This window comes from Vulpes lagopus, chromosome 11 (genome assembly GCF_018345385.1).
Source record: "Vulpes lagopus strain Blue_001 chromosome 11, ASM1834538v1, whole genome shotgun sequence".
Classification (NCBI taxonomy): Eukaryota; Metazoa; Chordata; class Mammalia; order Carnivora; family Canidae; genus Vulpes; species Vulpes lagopus.
In genome coordinates, this window is record NC_054834.1 from 20,842,081 (window position 1) to 20,865,799 (window position 23,719).

A 23,719-nucleotide genomic window follows, 5' to 3' on the forward strand; every position below is an offset into this window, starting at 1 on the left:
AGCTCAGTGGTGGGGTTGGTTTTAGATAGAAGCTGAGTTTATCTGCTTTGACCAAAAAGAGGCAAAATATAATTGCAATAGACAAGTTTATAGATTGTAATATGGGATATTTCTTGTTTGCTCATCTATATTTTTTCAACGAAATAAGAACATATGCTATTTGTTGAGCAGGGAGATTGGAGATAGGATGTTTTTCCACATAGCTTGCTATAGTATAAATTGTTATTAGCAATTTACCTGAGTATCACCACCAAAGTGTTACTCATTTGGGATGATTTCTCAGAATTGTAACTTGCTGTCGGTTAAATTTGCATATCTTTGAATCGGCAAGTGAACTTTTTTTTTAATATTACAGATCCCCATGGGGGGGGGAAATATATATATATATTATCAGAGAGACTAGAAACAGAAAAAAGGATTAATCTAATCCAAGATATGGCTTCTCAAGAAATTTGTGTTTAAGTTTCTTGCATTATTGGTAACTGTCTTCTGTGCTTTAGAGTCCAAGATTCTAAAATGGCTTTGGATCTTACTCAAGACATCACTTATCTAAGAAATTCAGGATAAATAGCCATGTGGAGACAATCAACATGCAGAGAAGAGGCTGCACAATCAGAACAGATAAATGAATTCTAGGATACTACTTCTGTTTTTCTTTATGCAATTAATAGAAATACATTCTTTTTTAAGATTTTATTTATTTATTTATTTACTTATTTATTTATGAGAGAGGGAGAAAGAGAGAGAGAGCACATGAGAAGGGGGAAGGATGGAGGGAGAGGAAGAGAGAAAGAAGGTCAAGCAGACTCTATAGCTGAGCAAGGAACCTGATTTGAGGCTCCATCTCATGACCCTAAGATCATGACCTGAACCTAGGTGAAGAATTGGATGCTCAACTGACTGAGTCACACAGGTGCCCCTAGAAATACATTCTTAATATCATGATATGTTCTTTTATCTCCACTCCATAATATTCAAAGAATTAATAAAACCAGTCACATAACAAAACACCAAACTCATAACTAGCTTTCCAATCTACATACTTAATGGAAACTGGATCTGTTTCCTCTCCAAGTTTTGTGTTACTATTTTCTTTAGACACTGAAAAAAGAGCAGTAAAAGAGAGGAACTTAAACCTAAATAAATGTTGTGTTTCCACTTCTGTCATTATTTACTCGTTCAGTAAAGGATTTCCATGGTGTCTTAGAAATCAATTCCCTGAGGATGAAGTTATAAATTTTAGATTGCATGAATACTACCAGAGGTTAAATTTCTCATGGAGAGGTGGTTAGCTGAAGTATATCCTGCCAAAGATGAAGTTTGTGAGTTTGAAGTTAAATGTGGTTTGCCAGAGATAATATTGCTGAAAGTAGCTTTGCCAAAATATTTTTAGAGTTAAATTTAAGGTGTGTTCTCATTTAAGATACAGTTACTTAGGTATATAAACCATGTAATTCAAGATTTCAAGGTTCACTTATGATTTACTTACTGCATACTTACCTGAACTGCAAGGAATAAGTTCAACCTTTGCATTAGTTTTAAGAGATTTGAACACAATAACTTAGAGAACATTGTCAACTATATTAGACATGAATTATTAATGCATCTATTCTTTAATATCTTGAACCAAAATAATTTTCCATAACAATTTTCTTTTTAAAACCGAATACACACCCATCATGTAAAAATATGTGTATATGTGTGCGTTGTATCTCTGCCCAAAGTGGTCTTAGACTTTTGCTCGGGAGGTGCTATTGATTAATAAGATTCTAAATCTAATATCTAGCCATATTTGCAACCTCTAAGTCTCAATGTCTTTCCTTTAATTTTCACTTTTATGTTGAACTAATTACCAAGCCCTACAAATTAATCTTTCCTAATATTTTTCATTTATTTATTCCTACCCATCTTAGTCAAAGTGTGCTGTTTCTTACTCCAGAATTACTGAAACAGCCTCCTGTAGCACTCTTTCCTCTTAGTCCTGGTCATACAACCAGACTTCTTTTCTCAGTCTCCTTTGTGACTAGGTGTGCCATACAATGGACTAGCATCCGTTACAATATAAATGGAAGTAACGTGCAGCACTTACTTGCAGCTAGCGTTCTTTTTGTGCTTTGTTGGAGTGTATGGATGCTCTAAGGTGGGAAAAAGAACTTGACATCCTTAACTTTGAATATAAATCTCCATTATGATTCAGTGGTAACTCATTTTGATCATCTCATCAAATACATTATTTTATTAACTTTAGATTTATTTCCCCCCAAATTCTCTAAAGTAAATCACCACATATTTTTATGACTTTAAAATTAAAAATTAGCGTATGGGTCACCTGGTTCAGTGGTTGAGCATCTGCCTTTGGCTCAGGTCGTAGTCCCAGGGTCCTGGAATCAAGGCCCGCATCCATCGTGTTCTCTATGCCTGTGTCTCTGCCTCTCTTTCATTAATATATGCATAAAACCTTTAAAAAAATTAAAAAATAAAAATTTGCATAGAAGCTAAAGTCTGATGCTAACAGAATAAACAATATTGCCATTTATTTTATTTCCCTAGATTCCAAAGAGGTTTCCATTCTTTGATTAAAGATACATTTTTCTTCTTTATTTTTCCATAGTAAAATTGAGTTTATTCTAGGTTATATCTAAGAGGGAAAGCAAATGTAAAATATAATGTTTTCAAAATGTGATTTCCCAGATCTGTGGCAAAACCTGAGGCAAATCCAGATCGTACTGTGTCCTCTGTATGCACAGCTACAGAGTGTCCAACATCACAACTTACAATAGCATCAGACAGCATGGCCTCAAACAGCATACAAGAAGACATAGCTTCAGAGTTCTGAGAGACGCTTGTTAGGTCAGTAACTAGAAGAAAGTAGAGGCTCTTCTGTCCTGTTTGTAAACAATACCATAAAATTCAATCTCTCCAAACCATGAAAGACTCTTAACTCTAGGAAACAAACTGAAAGTTGTTGGTGGGGAAGTGGGTTGGGGGATGGGGTAACTGGGTGATGGGCATTAAAGAGGGCACATGATGTGATGAGCACTCGGTATTATATGCAACTGATGATTGTTCATGTAAGGAATAGTCTTAGTCCTTTTTGAAGTGGATTGGGTTCATTCTTCAGTCTTTCTTAGCCACTCCTCTTCTGTCTTCCCCATATAATCCTATTCTCCTTTAAGTAGGGTGACGATAAATTTTGGCTTCCTCCAGTCATTGTTCTGAAATAGCTGTTCCAGTTGGGTGATGAATTATGATTGTCCTGCCTTTAATCTTCACCTCAGTCTTCACCTCAGTTAGATATGATCACTGTGTACATTATTTTGTAATGTGATTCTTTCATATCATACTATGGTAACATAGCTATATTTTAAAAATCCTTGTAATGACTTTAGAGCAAATTTTATGTCTTATTTACCTCTGTATCCTCAGAACCTAGAACACTTCCTCACATATGTTAATGCTTAAGAAGTACTTATTGGATGAATGAGTGAATATATGAATACGTGAAATTTAAACAAGAAGGGAAAACTTGGAGGCTTTAGGGCACAATCAAGCACGTTGTCTTGGGGAGGTACTGAACTTGCTCTTGCAAATAGTTGACTCCATACCAACATTTCCTTTATCAAAGGATACTTGGATTAAAGAAATATGAAGTCTATTAAATTTCATGGCTGACCTGTGGTGGTCTGCTTTTATTTTCTAGTTCAACATTCCCACCTACTTGAAGAAATTAAGATTGAAAATGTTAAAAGCACTTATGGATGTTATGGGAGAATGTTTTCTGTTTCTCAATAATAATTCAGATTTGAGTTTTCAAATATTTCAAAATATTTCAAATAACAGAAGTCCTCTGAAACACTCATTTTAATCAGAGTAAAAATAAGTCGGCACTTATTTTATTGAAGGTATATTTTCATGTATCTACCCTAAGCCATTAAAAAATAGTTGCCTAGGGCTCCTAGGTGTCTCAGTCAGTTAAGCTCAGGTCATGATCCCAGGGTCCTAGGATCCATCCAGCCCCACATCAGGCTCCCTGTTCAGTGGGGAGCCTGCTTCTTTCCCTCTTCCTCTCCCCCTCTTTGTGCTTGCATGCTCTCTCTCTCAAATAAATTGATTTTGCATTCAGTAAATTAGAACAAATAAATCAATGACTGTGTATGACATACATGTGAAGTGACTCTTGTAAATTTATATCTTAGATTTTTCCTTATAAAAATTTCAATCAAATTTTAGTTATTTACTAAAACAATGATTTTTTTCTTTTAAATCTAAATTGAAACTTATGACATCTGTAATTAGGTAAAACTTTGTTTCAGAATAACATAAATTATATGCATCCTTCATCATTTTAAACACTCCACATTTCCGAATGTTTTTTGTAAAATTTTATACTGTAGAATTTTTCTTCAGTAATTTCTTGAACAAACCACACAACTAGAAATATTTTATTCAAGTAAATTAACTAGCTACATATAAAATTATAATTTTTATTTAAAAAGCTAATTCATAAAGACACTTCAAGGACTTTGAAATTAGTATTGACTTTATGTATATTTACTGAGCTTTCATTTTCATGAAAAACTGTAAGTAATAACAATGACATATTCTCTCACATGTATTTCTTATTAAACCTTAAATATCTCTATAAGATAATATGAGATTTATTTTCATTCTATTTTATGAGAAAGAGATTGAAGTCTTAAATGACTTCAGAAATTTTAAATGACTTCTACAGCATTACAATTAGTAAGTATTACATTTAGGATTTAGGCCCAGTATATGAGCAATTCCATATTCTTTATGCTCTATCATGTTGCCTCACTTGTATTGTTAATGAAAAGGAAATCTTTTTGTAGTTTCATTTATAATGGGTTAGAGAAATAGAATTGAAGTTAGGGATTACACAGATTAAATCCAAAAGTCAAATGGCATAAATTGATCCTCTCAATTATCTTTAGTCATCTAATTAAGCTTTATCTCTACTAAAAAATTATGAATTTTGATGTATCCAGTTATCTATAGTTAACATTTGTTAAGGGTTAACTCTTTGCCAGCTACTGGGCCATTTACATATTTTATTTTAGGTATTATTCAACAACAGTATAAATTAGGTACTATTTTGATTCCCGTGATACATATGAGGAAAATAAGACAGAGATTACTTCATTTGTTCAAATTTATGACTAGCTTGTGGTGTAGCCAGGTTTACTAGAGACAGTGATTGGTTCCCACTCATCATGAACATACCCTCATCAGGTTACTGTGCATTTACTTTACAGAATGGTCTTTCGGTAAAGAATTTCTATGGAAAAATAAAATTACATCAACGAGACAGTAAATTCTTCTTACGGGAAAAGATTAAATTATAATTTTAGAGCAGTTGCTTTTCAGTTCCGGCTAAATATCCATGTTATGCTTGTGAAATAGCATGTGTGTATCATAATCTTATTATAAACTCATTTGTGGTCATTAAAAACATAATGTATAATAAAGCATGTATTTTGCTCATTCAAACCTTGTGTTAATGTAGTGAATTAAAAATATACCTGAAGTATGTTTAAAATTAGAACAATATTTTCCACTACTTTAATTAACAAGGATCCCTATTTAATTTTGTATAAAATTACATTAATTTATTATATGGTAAAATATCTTAACTTCTAGTTCTAATGTGCATACAGATCATATATATATATATATTTTACTATTTGGTATAATGATTATGTAAATGTTATCACCATTTTTAGATGTATCTACTAAGTTTTCAAAATCACATAATTAGGGCATACAGGGTGATTAGTAGGTTGTGTTCTGACCATTATGTGCAGATTTTTTTCTTTTTTTTAAAGATATTATTTATTTATTCATGAAAGACAGAGAGAGAGAGGCAGAGACACGGGCAGAAGGAGAAGCAGGCTCCACACAGGAAGCTCGATGTGGGACTTGATCCATGGACTTCAGGATCATACCCTAGGCTATTTAAAAATGTTGGTATCCTGGATATGAGGTTTTTTTAATTTTTTTTTTTTTTTTTTAGAGAGAGAGAGAGTGCATGCACATGAGCAGGAGTGAGTGTAGGGGACCAAGGAGAAGGAAAGATATCAAGCCTCAAGCTGAGGGGCTTGGAACTTGATCTCAAGACCTGAGATTATGGCCTGAACCAAATAAGAGCCAGTTGCTTAACTGACTGAGCCACCCAGCACCCCCGCACCCTCCCCCTTCTGAACAATATGGAACAAGTAAGTGAGTGGGAGAGGCTGTTAAAGAAAAGTAAGATACAACTCCAATATAAGACTAGCAAGAAGATAGAGACGGCACAGCACTCTTTGGAGCTGTGGCTTTCCAGAAGATAATTTCTTTCTAGGTACATTGAGTCTGAGTGGTGAAGGTAGTCATTATTTGAATAAGCAGTCATTATTAGCATAAATATTTCTGGCACTCAGAATTAAGCTGAGGATATTAATTTCCATCATTAAAATATACAAGAGATAGTTAAAGCCATGTAAATGGATGGAATCAATTAGAAATCCTGGAAGCCTTGAATTTATAAGGATTCTTAAACAGTCTTTTCATAGTCAAAACAAAAAGCACCCAATGTTAAAACCATATAACCATTTTCTATAAATAGAAAAATCAGACACCAGATAGGCAATGAACTTAATATTATGAAAACACTATATTTCAAGTTTCAAAGATTTGACAAGTTCTGCAGAACATTTTTTGTCAGTAGGTAGACATTCCACAATCTTCAGCCAAGTAAGACTGAGTGTCATTCACTGGTGTGAGGTCGAATCCATACAAGGTGTGTTGTAGTGGCCCCGTAATGGTGGGATGATAAAATGTGCAGTCTGGTTCCGTACTTCTGCAGTGTTTTGGGTGGTAGAAGGGACGTTCCATTTTCCTAAAAGTAGGGAAATCACAGTTGACTACTACGAGGTGGTGCTGGTATTGCAACTGCTGGTTTTGGAGGCAGTACTGGAATTATTCTACTCATATGAGTAAAGGGACAATCTGACTTGGTATATTTTACATCATATTTTCAATTTGGATGAGCGAAGAAACATTTTTTTTTTCAGCAAATTTGCAATCAGGGGAGGCTTTGCAAGGTGAAACAGGATGATGGTAAGCACACTCATCCCCATTTTTACAGGCAGGCTAGTACTTGCAACGCTCCAAAAGTTTTCTGGTTTCTGGACCATGTTCAATTCACTCATCTCAGCATCTGAAAATCTACCATTTGGCTTTTTTTTTTTTTTAAGATTTTTTAAATTTATTTATGAGATACAGAGAGAGAGAGAGAGAGGCAGAGACACAGGCAGAGGGAGAAGCAGGCTCCATGCAGGGAGCCTGACGTGGGACCCGATCCCGGGTCTCCAGGATCAGGCCCTGGGCTGAAGGCAGCGCTAAACCACTGGGCCACGGGAGCTGCCCCCATTTGGCTCTTCAAGCTGCCTTCTCATCACTGCAACTGCTGTGGGTAAAGGAGACCCCTGAGTCCCTTGTTAGAGGCTGTACTTTGGTTTACAGGTTTCAGGCCTTCAAAACCCATGTCCTCCTCTTGACCTGCCATGTACCCTGCAGGGCTGGGGACATAATCCAGTGTCGCTGTAACCTTGGGACTTGCAGGTTTTGCAAGATCTCATCTGCATAAGGTGTCCTGAGAGTCCCGAATGGTATCTGCAGTCTTCATCCTTGGTTCTTGGTTTGGTGCCACTACTATTTCCTCAGACAGCTTTGGCTTCTTCAGAATGATCTTGTGTCTCATGGACCATGGATCCCATGTCATAGTAATCTTGTCTGATTTGCAGAGTTTCTTCCATTACTTGGTCAATTTTCAGTAACAACTGCCACTGTTGTTCCTTGGCCTTTTTTTTAATATTATCTCCCTTTGTTTGCTCTTCTTTAACGGAGGAACTTATTCTGGGGGTCCTGCTTTGCCCCTGGACTATTTCTGCTGGCAATCCTTCTTGATGAGTTCAAGTTCTTGGAGCAACTGGAAATGTCTGTTCTGTGAGACTATAGAATAGGTGCTTTTGTTACAGATTCTTGAACTTCAGATATAGCCTTCACAATTAGAGCCTTGTCAGCTGGTTTAGAAGCTGGAAGTGAAGATCTCCTTCCAGGCTTTGCTGGCACTGACACGCTGCTGGAGATGCTTCCTGTATGAGACCCACAATCATCATCTTCCTTCTCTTCTTCTCCACCATAATTGAATTTTTTTACTTTAACAATTGAACTTACCCAATAGGCAACTTTCTCTTCCAAAAGTTTTCTTCCTCAATACTCATTTTTTTCTGAGTTGTTTCTGAAGAAGGGACTCCAAGTCTTTTCTGAGATGTTAAGTGCTCCCATTTCACACAAACGTCCTGTTTCATGTACCTGCCTGTTCTGTTTATCAGGTTGCTTGACTGCACGGATACTGCTGCTGCTAAGTTTGCATCTGTTTAAATGAGCACCACTGTCTGCACTTGGACTTGCAGCTGGTTGATAAATTTCAACAGAAGGGCAAGAAGAACCATATGCAAGTTCCACTCTAGGTTTTTTTTCTGAGATAAGGGATTCTCCTGCACAAAACTGAGGTCTTCGTCAATGAAATCATCTGGTTCTGGCTTAATATCAATCACATCTTCAGAGGGGAATGGCTCCTCAGAGGCTTCTCAGTTGACATTAATCGGGTTGCAGCTTCATCCTCCCGAGTCTGTCTGACAGTAGTGGTTTTCTGCTCCTGTGAACTAGTAGAGACCCTGAAACTGTTTTTCAGGTCTAGTGCTAGCAATCGCAAGAGGCGGCACTGCAGCTTCATGCCTTCTCTCCTTGCCCTGACTGAAACTGCTCTTGTTTAAAGACATGATATTATCAAAGATGTTGCTATCAGAAGACTTTAGGCAAATAAATAAATAAATAAATAAATAAATAAATAAATAAATAAATAAAGACTTTAGGCTACAAGGATCAATTGTAACAGAGCAAAGTTTATCTAAATCATGTTTCTGAAGCCAGACAGTGAACTGAATTGTGTTGTTCCCTAGAAACAGGGACACGTCCCATCATTTGGTCCTGACTTTTCCTGTTGGCCACCATCACCAATAATGTACTCAGGAGGTTCTTCATCAACAGAAGATCTTGCAATTTCCCCTTGATGACCCTTGAGATCTTGCAACTGATCTCGGTGCCGATTTCCGTGGCTCCCTGGGGAGTGGGTGGTAGACTCAGCATTGCTCTGCGCTTAGCTTGCCCAGAGCCCAGCTGGCTCCCTAGCCCACAGGTGTGCTGCCAAAGCTGCCAGCTGCCAGCATTGCTCCAGGCCAGGCGCTCTGCATGACTTAGCCCCACCAGCCCTGGTAAAAATATTTTTAGGGTGATGGTGGTGGAAAATCTAGCATAAACAGTAAGTATGGACCAATACATCTGGAAACAGAGTAATAGCTGAAAATATGTAGAGTTGAGGAAGGCTGTATGTTTCATCTTCTTATGTGTTTTGCTTAATAGTTGACGGTGGGAGATGTTTGCACACATTTAAAAGCTATTGTGAAAGAGCTGATGGAAAAGGAGAGGGTGAAGTTATAGGAGAAAGAAAATAAGAAGTGACATCCAGGCAGTAACGGCAGATACTGTTGCCATGTGTCCCTACTGTTTAATGGTTCTGTCTTCTCAGTATGCCTCCATCTTTTAAAAAATATTTATTTATTTGAGAAAGAGCAAGAAAGGTGGGAAGGGGCTGATGAGAGGAAGAGAGTCTTAAGCAGACTCTATACCGTGTGAGCTGACTCAAGGCTGGATCTCACCACCCTGGATCAGGACCTGAGCTGAAACCAAGAGTCTGACAGTCAGCTGACTGTGCACCAGGTGCCCCAGTATGTCTCCACCCTGATACAATATGACTGTATGTAGAGAAAACATGATGTGTGGGGTTTTTTAAAAGAGAAAAGCAGACACAAACACTGTTAATCCAATCCTTCTGAGTACATACACAGCTGCTATTTGAAAAGCAGAGAAATATATAATGCTCCGAAAGCTTACTCAGAATCACACCATTTCAACAATCCTTTCAGTTTATCTTGCATAAAATTACTCAGTTCTTCCCATCCTTGATCTTAAGTGGTATCTGAATGTATTCCTGAAGGAGTGGAGGTACTTGCTCTCTTAGTCGAGTTAGGGGAAGGGACATTCATGCTGAACCCTGGGTCCGAGCTATCTGTTGCACACTGGTTCTTTCCTGTAAGCAGCGGTGGTCACTTTTGCAGAAGTCCATGGTGCATGAGCTCCTAGTTTATTCATGCTGCTCAGGCAATGGTCCTGGGGGGTACTGGACATTTCTTTCCTCTTGATGTAGTTTCCTCTTAGTTCTTGCCAGCTATGGACTTGGGCTCAACTACCTATCTCCAATCTTTGCTCTGAGGTCAATCACACTGTCCTTTGGAGGTCTCAAAACCAACTTTTCAGTCTCCAGATTTCATGTCACGCAGGGAACTTAGCATGCCTTAGCTAAGTTTATTTGCCACACATCTTTTAATTTTTCCTTCTTTTCAATTTGGCCAAACCCTCTAAATTGCTATATACCGGGTTAGCAAGGAATTAATTTTATTTGTTTTTTCCAGAATCCAAAGGCGGATTGAAGTACTTTTTGTTTGCCATAGTTATTATTCTTGATACTATTCTTATTATTTAACAAATCTTCCCAGCAATGAGTTTCAAAGGCCCAGAGAAAATTAGCAGATTCACTTTTCTCACCCTTTCTTTCTTTCCTATTTCTATCTCTAGTGCTGTTAACTGTATTAAATCCTCCTTTCTGACTCTGTATAAGCCTTAAACGAGAAGGGATATCCTTTTTCCCCTATGAATGAGCATTAGGAAATGGGTCCTCCAGGTTTGTGCTTGATACATAAATAAGGAGAACAAAAATAGTTAGCAAATCTAATCTTTTCTACTGATTTGCCAGGACATCTAGTACCAACCTTCTGGCCTGGGTGGAGGCTGCAATGAAGCCAGGAACACATGTAATGTGTGCACAGCAGCTGACAGGTTATGAGTCTATTGGGATGCCCAGGGCAAAATGATGCTGTAGACGTGAGTACCAATCATGCATAAGCTATATCTTAAACAGAAAATCAGGTGCAACTCAGAACAGAGCACCACTGCCTTGAATGTAACATCTGCTTTATTACCTAAAGCAAAAGGATAATGAGGCAGCCATCCAGGAAGGGCGGCAGAGTCAGCAGCCCATACACACGAGAGAGCACGTCTCGAGAATTTACAAAGACCCACTAGTCTGTGATTCTCAGTCTTGGCTCCACATTAAAATCACCTGCAGGAGTTTTATTGATTCAGGTGCCCAGGCAACACTCTATTATATCAGAATCTCTGGCTATAGGACTCATTTTTAAAACTCCCAAAGTGATTCCAATGTGCAGCCAAGTTTGAGAACCACTGCACCAGAGGAAGAAACCTAAAAGGAGACTGGAAATCAGGCTTTTTGAAATTAGGGGCCATGCCCTCATAATCTTTTTTCAGTGTGAAGACAAATTTCTTATAAACCTAAAGATGTTATAATGCCTAGTGCTTTTTAAAGTTTATGTGTCGTTAGAGGAATGGGCTTTTGTTAGGCTTCTCCAGTAGTACTCTAGACTCATGGCTCCTTTCAGTATTATATTTTAGACTGTATCAGTGAAAATAGAAAAATGAGAAAATATTGCTTTAAAAAGAAAAGAAAAAGAAAATGGGCTTGAAAAAATAAATCACAAGGTAGAGGATTCATGAGTCTTAAAAGAGTTATTTTTGACAGAACTCACAACTAAACTTTTCACCCCTATCACTTAAATAAAAAAGAATCTCAGTTTCCAGATGCAAACTACCAAAGCTCTAAGCTCTCAGTTTAAGGAAATTAAATTATGTGCTATACCTTACCAAATATCAATCAGCCTACAAGTCATCATTCAGAAGTTCTGGAAAAAAAATCATTAAATTTATAAACCAACCCAGTATTTCAGTGTAAAGGCAAACATAATATAGTTCACTTAATCAATATATTCTCCAAGGGAACTAGAAAAGTCTTTATGTTATTTAATTTCCAACACAGGCCCCTGCATTGTTTATCATTGTATACTGTCCTTTTTAAAAATGACATTTTTATAATGCAAAAATCATGTTAGCTTTTAAGTATTAATTCACATATTTCACTGTTGATGTCAGCCTGACAGCTGTGAAAAAACATTACACATTGTCTAATGTGAATGTTAGCCCTGGAGGAGATAACTAGAGATAAATTCTACCCCATTCAGTTCATGACAACCACCGCTAGGAAAATGAACGTGATTAACAAATGGTGGAGAGGTTAGTAAACTTCGTGTGTTGTAAGAGTTTTTTAAAAACATGATAATGTACAGGTACTGTATCAAAATGAGTGCAAAGAAGACCTCTGGGAGACTATTTGCTAGCAAGCATCCAGTTTTGTTATCCAAAGATAGTATTTTTCAATAAATCATAGTATATATACACACATATATAGACACATATGCATATGACATTTTTTTTGAGCCTAACAAAATTTCTGAGCCTTTTCTGCCAAATCCCACTTAGAATTACTGAGTATTTTGGCCTAGATGGGATTTTAGATATTATGAAAAACTATTTTGGGATAATACATAACTTCCTTTGGTCACAATTTTGCCTGTTAATTCCTCTAAGATCTTAGAGAAGTTACTTAAACTTTCTGACTATGCTAAAATTGTGATAACTAAGCAAGCATCCTAAGTGTCCATCCTATAGATGATGATCCAGAAATGTTAGTTGGGTATTTTACAAACAAAGTTAAGATTTGAGTGATTAGTCCTTGGCAGCAAAACTAGACATTGGCAGAGTTGAGACCAGAACCACAAGCTTCTGGCAACTCGCAAGTATTTTTACTTTTCCTCCTACCTCTTAAAAGTCAGAGGAGAAGTTATGAGTCTTTAGGTTTCTTAGAATTTGTACCAGAACTCCCAAGCTCTTTTGAAAGGAAGAGACCACTAAGTGGCTTTTATATAAGATGTCTGGAGATAACTATAGAGATAATTTTCAAATTCTTTAAAATTAGAGCTTTGAAGTCTATCAGGAAAGATATTTTGAAGTACTCACCAATGTGTTTTTAATTTGATTTTTTCCCCACATGACCCTTCTCCCCATTTCAACGAGAGTAAGAGTAGTTTAAGTATCTGCCTCAAGAAAGGAAAGATACAAGAAAAAAAAAATGAGAACTAAGTTCTTGTGTCCTAAATTTCAAAATACACTTATGAATTCAAAGAAGACACAACAGTGTTGTAAAAAAGGGCTCTGGAGTTGCATGATAAGAGATATTTTCAGTATTGAAAGCTAAGTTCCTGATCTAAATTACTGACATAGAAAAAAAAAATATTCTGTTAGAATGAGTTTTTATTACCTGGTAAATATCCATAAGGAATCTGGGAGAAGCATAAGTAAGATAGTATGAAAAGAAAGAAAGCTAGCTATGGACCAGTGCTCTCTTGAAGTAAGAATTGCATGGCCACTGCCCCCCTGGTGGAGTGAGAGATCCTGTTTGGGATCCTGTTCTTAGGAAATTCCTTCAACTGTGGTTTTGAAAGTAGAGAAGTAATGTTTAAATGGAGCTTTTTGGCTGATGAACATAAGGTCCAGAGTCCCTGTGAGCAATAGGTCCTAGAAGTGTGCCATCACATCATTTTATTTCCCTTGTGTTATGCTGAGTGGTACAGTTGTGTCCTGGAAAGACAACGGTTCTGGGGTGGGCAACGATGAGGAAGTCCGTGTGGAATGGGGCACAGAAACTCATTCATATGACATGGGGGCCTCATCTTGTGCTGACGTGGAGAGTTGATTATGCCCACAGAGTAGAGAAAGTGAGAGGCTTTGAACGGGAATTTGAACCTCAAGTTCTAGAGAACCATTGTTGTGTTCACACCCAGCTTTGTCTCTTTATTACTGCACAGACTTGGCACAGTTTTTTTTTTTTTTAAAGTGCTCTGTGTATCAGTTTTCCTATTTCTAGAACATAGTAAAGTAGTACTTACTCCATTGGGCTGTTAGGAAGATTGGTGAATATAAATATACAGATAGACAGATAGCTATAAATATAGGTATTGATGTAAAGCATCTATAGATTATGATGCTCTATAAATGTTAACTGTTTTTTAATGGTCATTCTTAGCAGATGCCAGCTACGGATAGATATACTTGTAAGGACTAAGTTCTCACTCCCAGGTTTCACAACATTTCCATTAGACTTACCTGGAGTTTAGGACTTAGATCAAGTTGGGATTGGAGTAGAGACAGAAAACAAAAACAAAAACCTAAGTTTACTGAGAAAAGTTGAAACCTATTTGATAAACGTTCAGTGTTCATACATGTGTGTGTACATGTAGTCATATATATGTTTATTTCTTTGACACATAAGTGTGTTTCCTGTGGGATTGACACTACTAAAAATTAAGTGGTGAAAACTTAAAAGGCATTTAAGCTGAAATTCCTTTTTAGTATGACAGTAAGATGCTTTTTGCTGACATCTATCTATCTATATCTTTCTCGTGTTTGAAAATTGATGCCATTACAGCGAAATAATTAAAGTTTCTACTAATTGATTACATAGTATAGTAGGATAGATTTGGAGTCAGGATTCTCTCAGTAATAATGTTTTTAAATAATCTGTTTCATAACTATCTTAATTGACTGGCAGATAATATTGCCTATACATTGGCAACAGAGAATAAGCTCATATTCAATTTATCTTATAAATTTTGAATAAATATAGGAAAAACATATATTAAATAGATTTATTTGTTTATTTATTTACTTACTTATTTTGAGAGCGAGACAGTACACGAATGGTGGGGAAGGGCAGAAGAAGAGGGAGAGAGAGAGAATCTGCAGGAGACTCCCTGCTGAGCACAGGGCCCAATGCAGGCTTTGAAATCAACTCAGACTTGATCAGACTCTACGATCATGACCTGAGCCAAAATCAAGTCAGACACTTAAACGACTAAGCTATCCAGGCACCCCAAAATGACATTTTTAAGAGAAGAAAATGATAAGAACTTGGGAAATGTTAAATAATTAATAAATACCAAAAACAGAAATATCAAAAGTTAATCATATGTTGCTGAGCATGTTTACCATTTTAAGGATCTAAAACTTGGAATTGGAAAATTATCAAGACTTCCAGTATAAATAAAGGAGTATAAAGTACATAAGTTGCCTTCAATCTTTATGAGTGGAAAGTGTGAGTACCTCTGTTCACTCATGTGTCTAACTGTGCGAACTTGTGAGCACCTTAACTCACAAAGACAGATGTCAGTATTTAAAAGCCTGGCCTTCAGACTGTAGGGATTACTGATTTCTGAAGCATTCAGACTGGGAAAAAATTATGTTCAGTGGAACTGAAAAAATGAAAGAGTTTTAAAGAAGGGAGTGTGGGGCAGCAAAACTCATGTTTTCCATATTTTACCTAACCTTGTAACTTTTTTCCACCACAAGAACCTTTTTTCTCTACACTATTCTTGTTATCTCCTTCCTCCTTTCCCCTCCCTTTATCAGTAATCTGGTTTCAAAATCCATCTAGGTTAACAGGTACAGTATACTGCACTAAGATGGGATGCTTCAATGAGCAAATAACTTCTAGATTACATACCATGATTTTCTAACTCTAGTTCACTCTTCAACTAGACTTGAGAAAGGGAATGTAATATGGAAAACATTAGGGGACCTTTATTTATTTTTATTTTTTAAAAGATTTTATTTATTTATTCATGAGACACGCACACACACACACACACACACACACACACAGAGAGAGAGAGAGAGAGAGGCGGAGACACAGGCAGAGGGAGAAGCAGACTCCATGCAGGAAGCCCCATGCAGGACTCGATCCTGGGACCCGGGGATCATGACCTGAGCCAAAGGCAGAGGCTCAACCACTGAGCCATCGAGGTGTCCCTAGGTCACTTTTAAATCAGAGAAAATTATTGTTTGTAACTAAGAGGCATTAGTAAAACACTGGCAAATGGCTGTAGGGATTCATTTATTCATTCTATAGATAAATATTAATCACTGAGTGACAGACACAGATCCATTACATGATGGTATTAAATCTTTTCAGCCCAATTCTTCCCATCTCAGTCTTAGTATACATATATAAATGTCAAGCTTATTTATCAGTTTCTGGGGCATTATAAAAACTCAGTAATTCATATCATTTCTTGTTTCATATTCCATGTATTTGCCATAGGTAGTGTGGAAAATTATAGAGTGACTGATAGCTCTCTTTAACACAAAGAAATAAAATACAGGATGAGGGTTGTAATTAGGGAAAGAAAGGTCACAGGAGAGTACAGCGGTATAAAACAGGCAGCCCTGGATTTCACTGACAGGTGGAGAGAGAATACTTTTGAGGAGCAAAGGTCAGGTTTTATTAATTGCATCACTGTTCTACTCAAAACTTCCTAATGATTAAGACACAAGAGTATAATAAGGCCTGTGATACATCTTATCTTCTTTCCACAAACAACTAGAAAATTGGACAAACTATATGTAACAAACATTTTTAGATATTAGACAGCAGGAATGTTTTTCCTGGAATTAGGAAAACAAATCACAGTAGCCTTATGCTTAGAGAAAATTTCTGGAATGCCTTTTGGCAAAGGGAACCCAAAGAGATTTTGGTTTTGCTCTTTTGACAACATGAGGACTGAACTTCTAAGATTCTGAGATGACTAGAATTTACAAGGTAGAAAATATGAGATGAGAGAGATACACAGAGAAATAGTTCCAGTAATTTACATAGAGGTCTTAGTTTTTTAGAATTCCATTCTGCACATACTATGAGTAAAACCTCATAGGGCAAGAAAAGAAAATCTTGTAAGAAAAGAGCAATTACCAGGGAGCTATAAGCCAAACAGTTCCTAAAGATCACACAAAAATATAAATTATTCAAGTCCTAATTCATTGTGGAATCTCATTAATATGTGGGACACTGTGTAGAGAATATCATGCCTTAGGAGTAGGAGTAAGCGCTAGAGGAAATACTACTGTAGAGGAAATAGTGCCCTAAAATAAATATATATATAGTTTTTGAAAAATAATAAAAATAAATTTTAAAATAATAATAGTGTTTTTTAAAAGCTTTGAAAAGATAAAGTTAATCAACAACAGCCCAAGATGATGTCATCAGTCTTTAAAGGAAGACAATAAACGTCAGCACTTAACAACATCAAATTCACAAGCATTTAATGAAAAAAAGTACACAGATGTAAAGAATTAGGAAAATGAGGCTTATAGCCAGAAGTGATGACTATCAATATCAACATTCTCAAAAATGACAGGAATGGAAGAATTTTTCAGTAAGGACTATAAAATCAATTATAAATATGCTCAGAAAATTAAAGAAAAATATGAACATAATGAAAGAAACTACACCCATGCAATTATTAATTAAACTACTAAAAGTAATAAAGCTAAAACCCAAAAAGAAGAGAAAAAACATATAAAGCAAGGGTAAATAAATTATGGTCTATGTGCCAAATCTGGCCTATAACCTGTTTCTGTATGATCCCAAAGCTAAGATTGTTTGCTACACCTTTTTATTAAAGAAGAATATGTAGCAGTGACTGTAGCCCACAGAACCTAAAATATTTACCCCTGGTATGAAGCAATAAAGATAGATATTACTGTAACCTTTTCTTCAGAAATTATGCAAGCCAGAAAACAATGGGGAAAAAAATCATTAAAGAGCCAAACGAATAAAACTGTCAACCTAGAATTCTTTGCCCAGTGAAAATATCTTTTGTTAATGAAACCCACATAAAAGCTTCAGGCCAGCAAAGCCCAAGGAATTTTTCCGTAGAATTACATTGTAAGACATATTAAAGGACTTTCTTAAAGCAGAAGAGCTATTTTAGATGGAAACATGTATCTATGCAAAAGAATGAGTTTGATGAACATGTGTGGGGCTTATTTTTCTATTGTGTAATACATTTAAAGATAATAGGGATAAGAGACAACTCTTAGAGAATCCAATTAGTAAATGTAAAAGTAATGAGGGAAATACATCATTAGAGCATTCTATAGTAATTGTTGCAGGAAAGATCTGCCAAAGCAAGAGGGCAAAAGTTTAAGGTGAAACACGGTATTTTATAGCTTCAATATATTTATATAATATATATAAGATTTATTTATTTTAAAGAGATAGAGTGAGCCAGGGAAGAGGCAGAGGGAGAGAGAGAACGAATCCTGAACTAGACTCTCTGCTGAGGTGGGAGCCTGATGTGGGGCTCCAACTCAGGAACCTAAGATCATGACCTAAGCTGAAATCAAAAGCTGACTGCGTAACCAACTTAGCCAGCCAGGGACCCCACCTCAAATAGTTGTTAAATATAGAGGGAAAAAATAATACTGTTACAGTGAAGAAATTTGGTAGACACAGTGTTAGCCAGGTAGTGAACGTTAACACAACCAATAACAAGTCAAATACACATCATGTACTACTGATTTGATGCCAAGGAAGGGACATCAACTCTATGTTATTTTTCTCCCAAATCCGTAACCTCAACCTAATCATGAGAAAACATCAGACATATACAAATTGAAAGGCATTCAACCACATAGTTGGCCATTACTGTCTAAAAGTGTTAAGGTCATTAAGAATAAACACAGACTGAAAACTCACTGGAGATTAAGATAGGAAAAGTAAACGCAATGTGGGATCCTGCATCAGCTTTCACAATAGAGAAAGGTTATTAGTGCTAAAACTGGTGATTTGAAAAAAAAAAAAAAAAGTTTGTAGTTTAGTTGATAATACTCATACCAAAGTTAATTCCTTAGCTTCAATAATTGTGTAGTAGTTATGTAAGATGTTAACATTAGGGGAGGTTAGTGAAAGGTGTGAGAGAACCAACTCTCCATGCTATCTTTGCTATGCTTCTGTAAATCTAAAATTGTTTGAAAATATTGTTACAAATATTACATGACAGCTTAAAGAAAGATAATGCCAGAATGCCCTCAAGTCGGACTCCTTCAATTTATAATCTGGCTGTTCAATTAGTTTTCATATAACCTGACAAAAGTTACTTAGCCTCAGTTTCCCTGTAGATGTTATTCTCTCCATTGGGAGGATTAAATTGACTACTAGATGCAAATGTCTTAAGATAAAACTTCCTAGTAGTTAGTATATGTACTACATGACAAAAAAGCACATAACTCTACTAGGGTAGATATATGAGAAAAAAATAACAGGAATATAAAATTAAAAGAAGAAAAACCTATAGCCTGATACTACTAGGTTTTTTGAAGTAAAATTAACCTAATAGCATCATGTTACTGTTTGTTGACCAAATTGTTACCTGAAGTAAGCAAAAGTAAATAAACAATTAAAAATAAAAAACAAAATAAAGCAAAAATATCTACCAAGTTGGGAAAAAATCGTAAAATTTGATTCTGAAATTCCATGTATGAAGGGTCTTTGAATATCTGAATATCAAAATATAGGGTACCAAGACAAATAAATAGAAATTAAAATTTAATTTGCAGTAAATTGTGACTGAGTACTCTCCTTATTTTAAAAAGGTGTCATTAGGCTAGCAAGACTAGGTTTATTTTAGACTGAGTTAATTTTATAACCAACTGAGTCACCCAGGCGCCCCAGAATTCAAACAATTTTATAGAAATATACTCAAATATTTTCAAGAACTTACCAAAGTAAAGCAAGAGTTGATGGAATAGGGAGTCATTTTTCTCTTTATGTGTATACATGGTTGAGAAAAAGTCAGAGGGAGGAAAAAGTCACACAATGCAATATACTCATAAAAAGTGTTCTTCTATTAATGAATTAATAAGCATATGCTTAAAAGAGATTTGACAAGATCTTTTTTGTAGTATTTATTTGTAAAAATTACAGATTTCAAAAATCATTATCCAAAGTAAAGAAAACTAATTCCAAGAAAAATCCGGGTTATGTGCAATTGTTAAATTCCACACTCTCCAGGTTTCCACTTAAAAGAATTCTTTTTGAGCTTTTCTCCACCATAAATCTGTTGCTTTTGGTTTTAAGCCTGTACATTTTGATGTTCATTATCCTGATTGCCTTTTCTGTTTATTTCTCCAATTCCCTGACTCACCTCTTCATTCTACTTTGGCCTTTTTTTTCTTCTTCTTCTTTCTATGTACATACATTTGCTACAGTATTAGTTATCATCATGTTCAAAATATAATAATCTATAAAGCCATTAGAGGTCTTAGCTAACGGAATGAGGAAGTAATAAACAGACATTTACAGCACTATGAAGTTTTCTAGACTTGAGGAAAGAATTACAAATGACTATAGAAAGAAAGCTGTGAATGCTAAGTAAACATTGGTTTCCATAATATTCTCAAGAGTTTCCACTATAAAGTATGGGTTTCACAAATGTATATGTACATGCATGTGTATGTATGTAAGGGCATAGGTATGTGTGTGTGACTTGTGCATGTCTTCTTGTATGTGTGTACATGCATCTGTACTGAGGTATGTAAGCATGCATGCACATGAATATGTTTTCATGCATACACACGTATGTATACAAAATATATCAATACATCCACATGTACACATGTGCTTTGTTACATACATGCATGTACACAAAAGGTATATGCACATACTTGCATACACATGCCTATATTTTCAAATGATGTGCACGCATGAACTTGAGTGAGAGAAACTATGAATTTTATAGTAGTGATTAACATGAATGACTGCTTGTGATCATTGAAAACACTTAATAAAGACTATCAGAAAATCAAGATTAATATTTGCCACATTGTATAGGTCATGAGATAACCTTCCTTCATTGGTAAAATGTTCTCTTGAATCTTCAAAATGATATTTGTATAGTTTCTTATTGAAATAAAGAGCAATTTGTTTGACGGGCCTTTTTTTTTTTTTTTTTTTACCTTGAAGGGATTGCAAAAATGAAAGTTACAATTGTGAATTTATGTATCTGGTGGAAAGTATGTAAATTCTGTAGTATGAACTTTTAAACCAAGGTTTCTCAAACCTCTGTGTGTACTTTAAAATAATCTGGCACAGGTAGAAATATTGATTTCTGGACTGTGACACTAGGGATCTGTGAATAGTGAGTGGATTCCAGTACTCTAAAAGTTTATGATGTACCGTGGGTGATTTTAATGCAGTTGGCCTATGGATCACACTTAAAGAAAAAAGAGAACAGTGCTGAGATTTGAATTTCATAATTTTTCTCCAGGATAAGGAACTACATAGAGCAGAAAAATACGAATTTCTGTATGGAGTCTGCCAAGTAGACAGAGATACTACAAAGTTATTTCCTGTGTTACAAATGTTAACATTTGTGGACATGTTTGTAACTACACAATTTTGGCTAATGGGATTTTTAAACATTATATGTTTCAATGTAAAGCAAGGAGGCAGCCTATTTCAGATTTAATAGTATACTTCATATGGACCTATAGAGATTCAGGACCCTTGATGCATGTTAGTTAAATAGCTATAAGCTTATAGGTGCCAAGGCCAAAGGTAAGAGACAGATTTATTTAAAACATATTTTTGAAGCCATTTGGGATTCCAATCATTAATCATTCATCTCTTGATGAATGTTTGGTAGCAGTCAAGTGGAACACTCCTGCTGTTTTGCACCCAGAAAAGTCTATTCTGAGGTTGCGCTGACTCTAGCGGAATGTTGATGGCAACATCAGCTAAGCAGATGTGGCAGGAGAATGGCAGTGGCCACAGCAGTCAAGGGAACCCAGAGCCACAAACTTCAAATGCATATTAAATGACATTTTAGATAAAATCAGATTCTTTAGAGCATTCATAGTCCTTGAAATGCTACATTCTTACTTATCATTGTTCAAGGACAATGTATACTAGTAGGCATGTAGATGTTCCTTGCTGTCAATTCTTTGTGTCATTTGCTGGAAACATGAATCCAGACAAGCTATCATTCAACTAAATCATCTTTCAATAAGACCTAAGATCTCCATTACTCTGTTAACTTACTTGTCTTTTGTGGAGTAAAGCAAAGTTTGTGCTAGGAAATATACTAGGCTCCTTTGGCACCACCATGATCATCTGTGGATATCAGTTTCCAGGCAAAAGATGAACTCTATTATGTTCATTATGAGGAAGAAGAAAAATACAATCAGCCTCTATTCTGTTAACAACACTAACAGATATATTATAATCATGTCAAATCATATTAAAAATAGCCAAATTCACGAATGGTTAATTTTACTAGAAGTCATTTGATGACCTTCAGATAAGTGGAAAATCATGATACACTACCTGCATAAATTATTTCTTTTACTTTTATGTAAAACCATAAGTATCTTTTAACTAGAGGAAATTATGTATCAGTAAGCCAGATTTTCAAAAAAGGGCAGCAATACCACAAATCAGTCTCAAATAGTGATTCTCACTAAGAATGTATATTAACATGATGTTAAATAATAAACCACATGAAGAAAATTATTTCTGGTATCTGGGTGTGACCTATGGATAATAGAAGATAGACATAAAAAACTGTCTAATGGAAGTAAAATGATAAATAGCTGAAACTAGCATGTGGCCTGTGACTATATTTTATGAAATATTCAAATGAATAGCATAAGTTGTATTTAAAAATGAATATTGTTAAAAGTATTGAAAAACACATCTATAAACAAGCCCAAACTATCCTATAACTTACAGTTTAGCCAACTTTTTACTTATTTTACTAGAATTTTTTTTTATTGTTACTGAATCCATTTATTCAACAAGGGCAAGAATATTCTGGACATTGGAGATATAACAGTGAACAAAAAGAGACAAAGTCCACTGGCCTCATGGAGCTTACATTTTAAAAGAGGTAGATGGATATATAAAATAAAAAAGATATACTAGCAAAATATAATACATTTGAGATTATAATTGTTAGGGAGGAGAAGAAATCATGGACACTGCGTATATAGGGTTTTGGTGGGGACAAGTTGAAAATTTAAAGTGTAGGCCAGGAAATACTTTGTGAAAAGCTGAGATACAAGGAGAGATCTTAAGCTGTTGAGAAAGTTATGTGGACTTCTATGGGGACAGCATTCCAGTCAGAGAGGATGGCGACAGATGAGGCCACCGTAAAAGCAATGCCTGGTGTATTTAAGAAAGGCAAGGAAGAATGAACAACGAAAAAGAGTTCTAAAACAATGATTCAAAATAAGAGAAAGGTAAACAATGGGAAGTTCAGATCATGTGGAGTCATGTAGGATAATGCAATTAAGGACTTCAGTACTTTTTTTTTTTTTCCTGTCAGTAAGAAGTGAGGACTTCTGTGGACTTTCATATAAAAGCCTTAATTATTTGGGGAAGCATATCAACTTCTTAAAAAAAATAGCAGTTTTGTTAAGTGTTCAAAGTACCATAACTGAGCTAGAATCCAGAAACACGAGGGTGATGGGATGAGACATGGTGCCCTCCTCACTGAGCTGACAGCCTGGTTGGAAGACAACCATTTAGAACAAACACAGTTATTTAAGAAGTTCTATGAAAGGAAGCGTTGCAGAGCACTTGGTTAGCACCTAGTAGGAGCCTCTAACAAATCAAACAATGGTTTCCCTGGGGAAGTCACATGCTGAGACTTGGAAGATCAGTAGAAGTTACCCAGCACAGTGAGAGGGAGAGAGGCCATGAGAGCGAGAGAAAGTGTGTGTGTGTGTGTGT

The 23,719-nt window shown here is 35.7% G+C and overlaps 1 pseudogene; it reads right to left on the minus strand.

Moving 5' to 3' along the window:
• Window positions 1-6,766: 6,766 nt before the first annotated feature.
• The window catches only part of LOC121471499, a 30,936-nt pseudogene continuing 13,983 nt past the window's right edge, over window positions 6,767-23,719 (minus strand).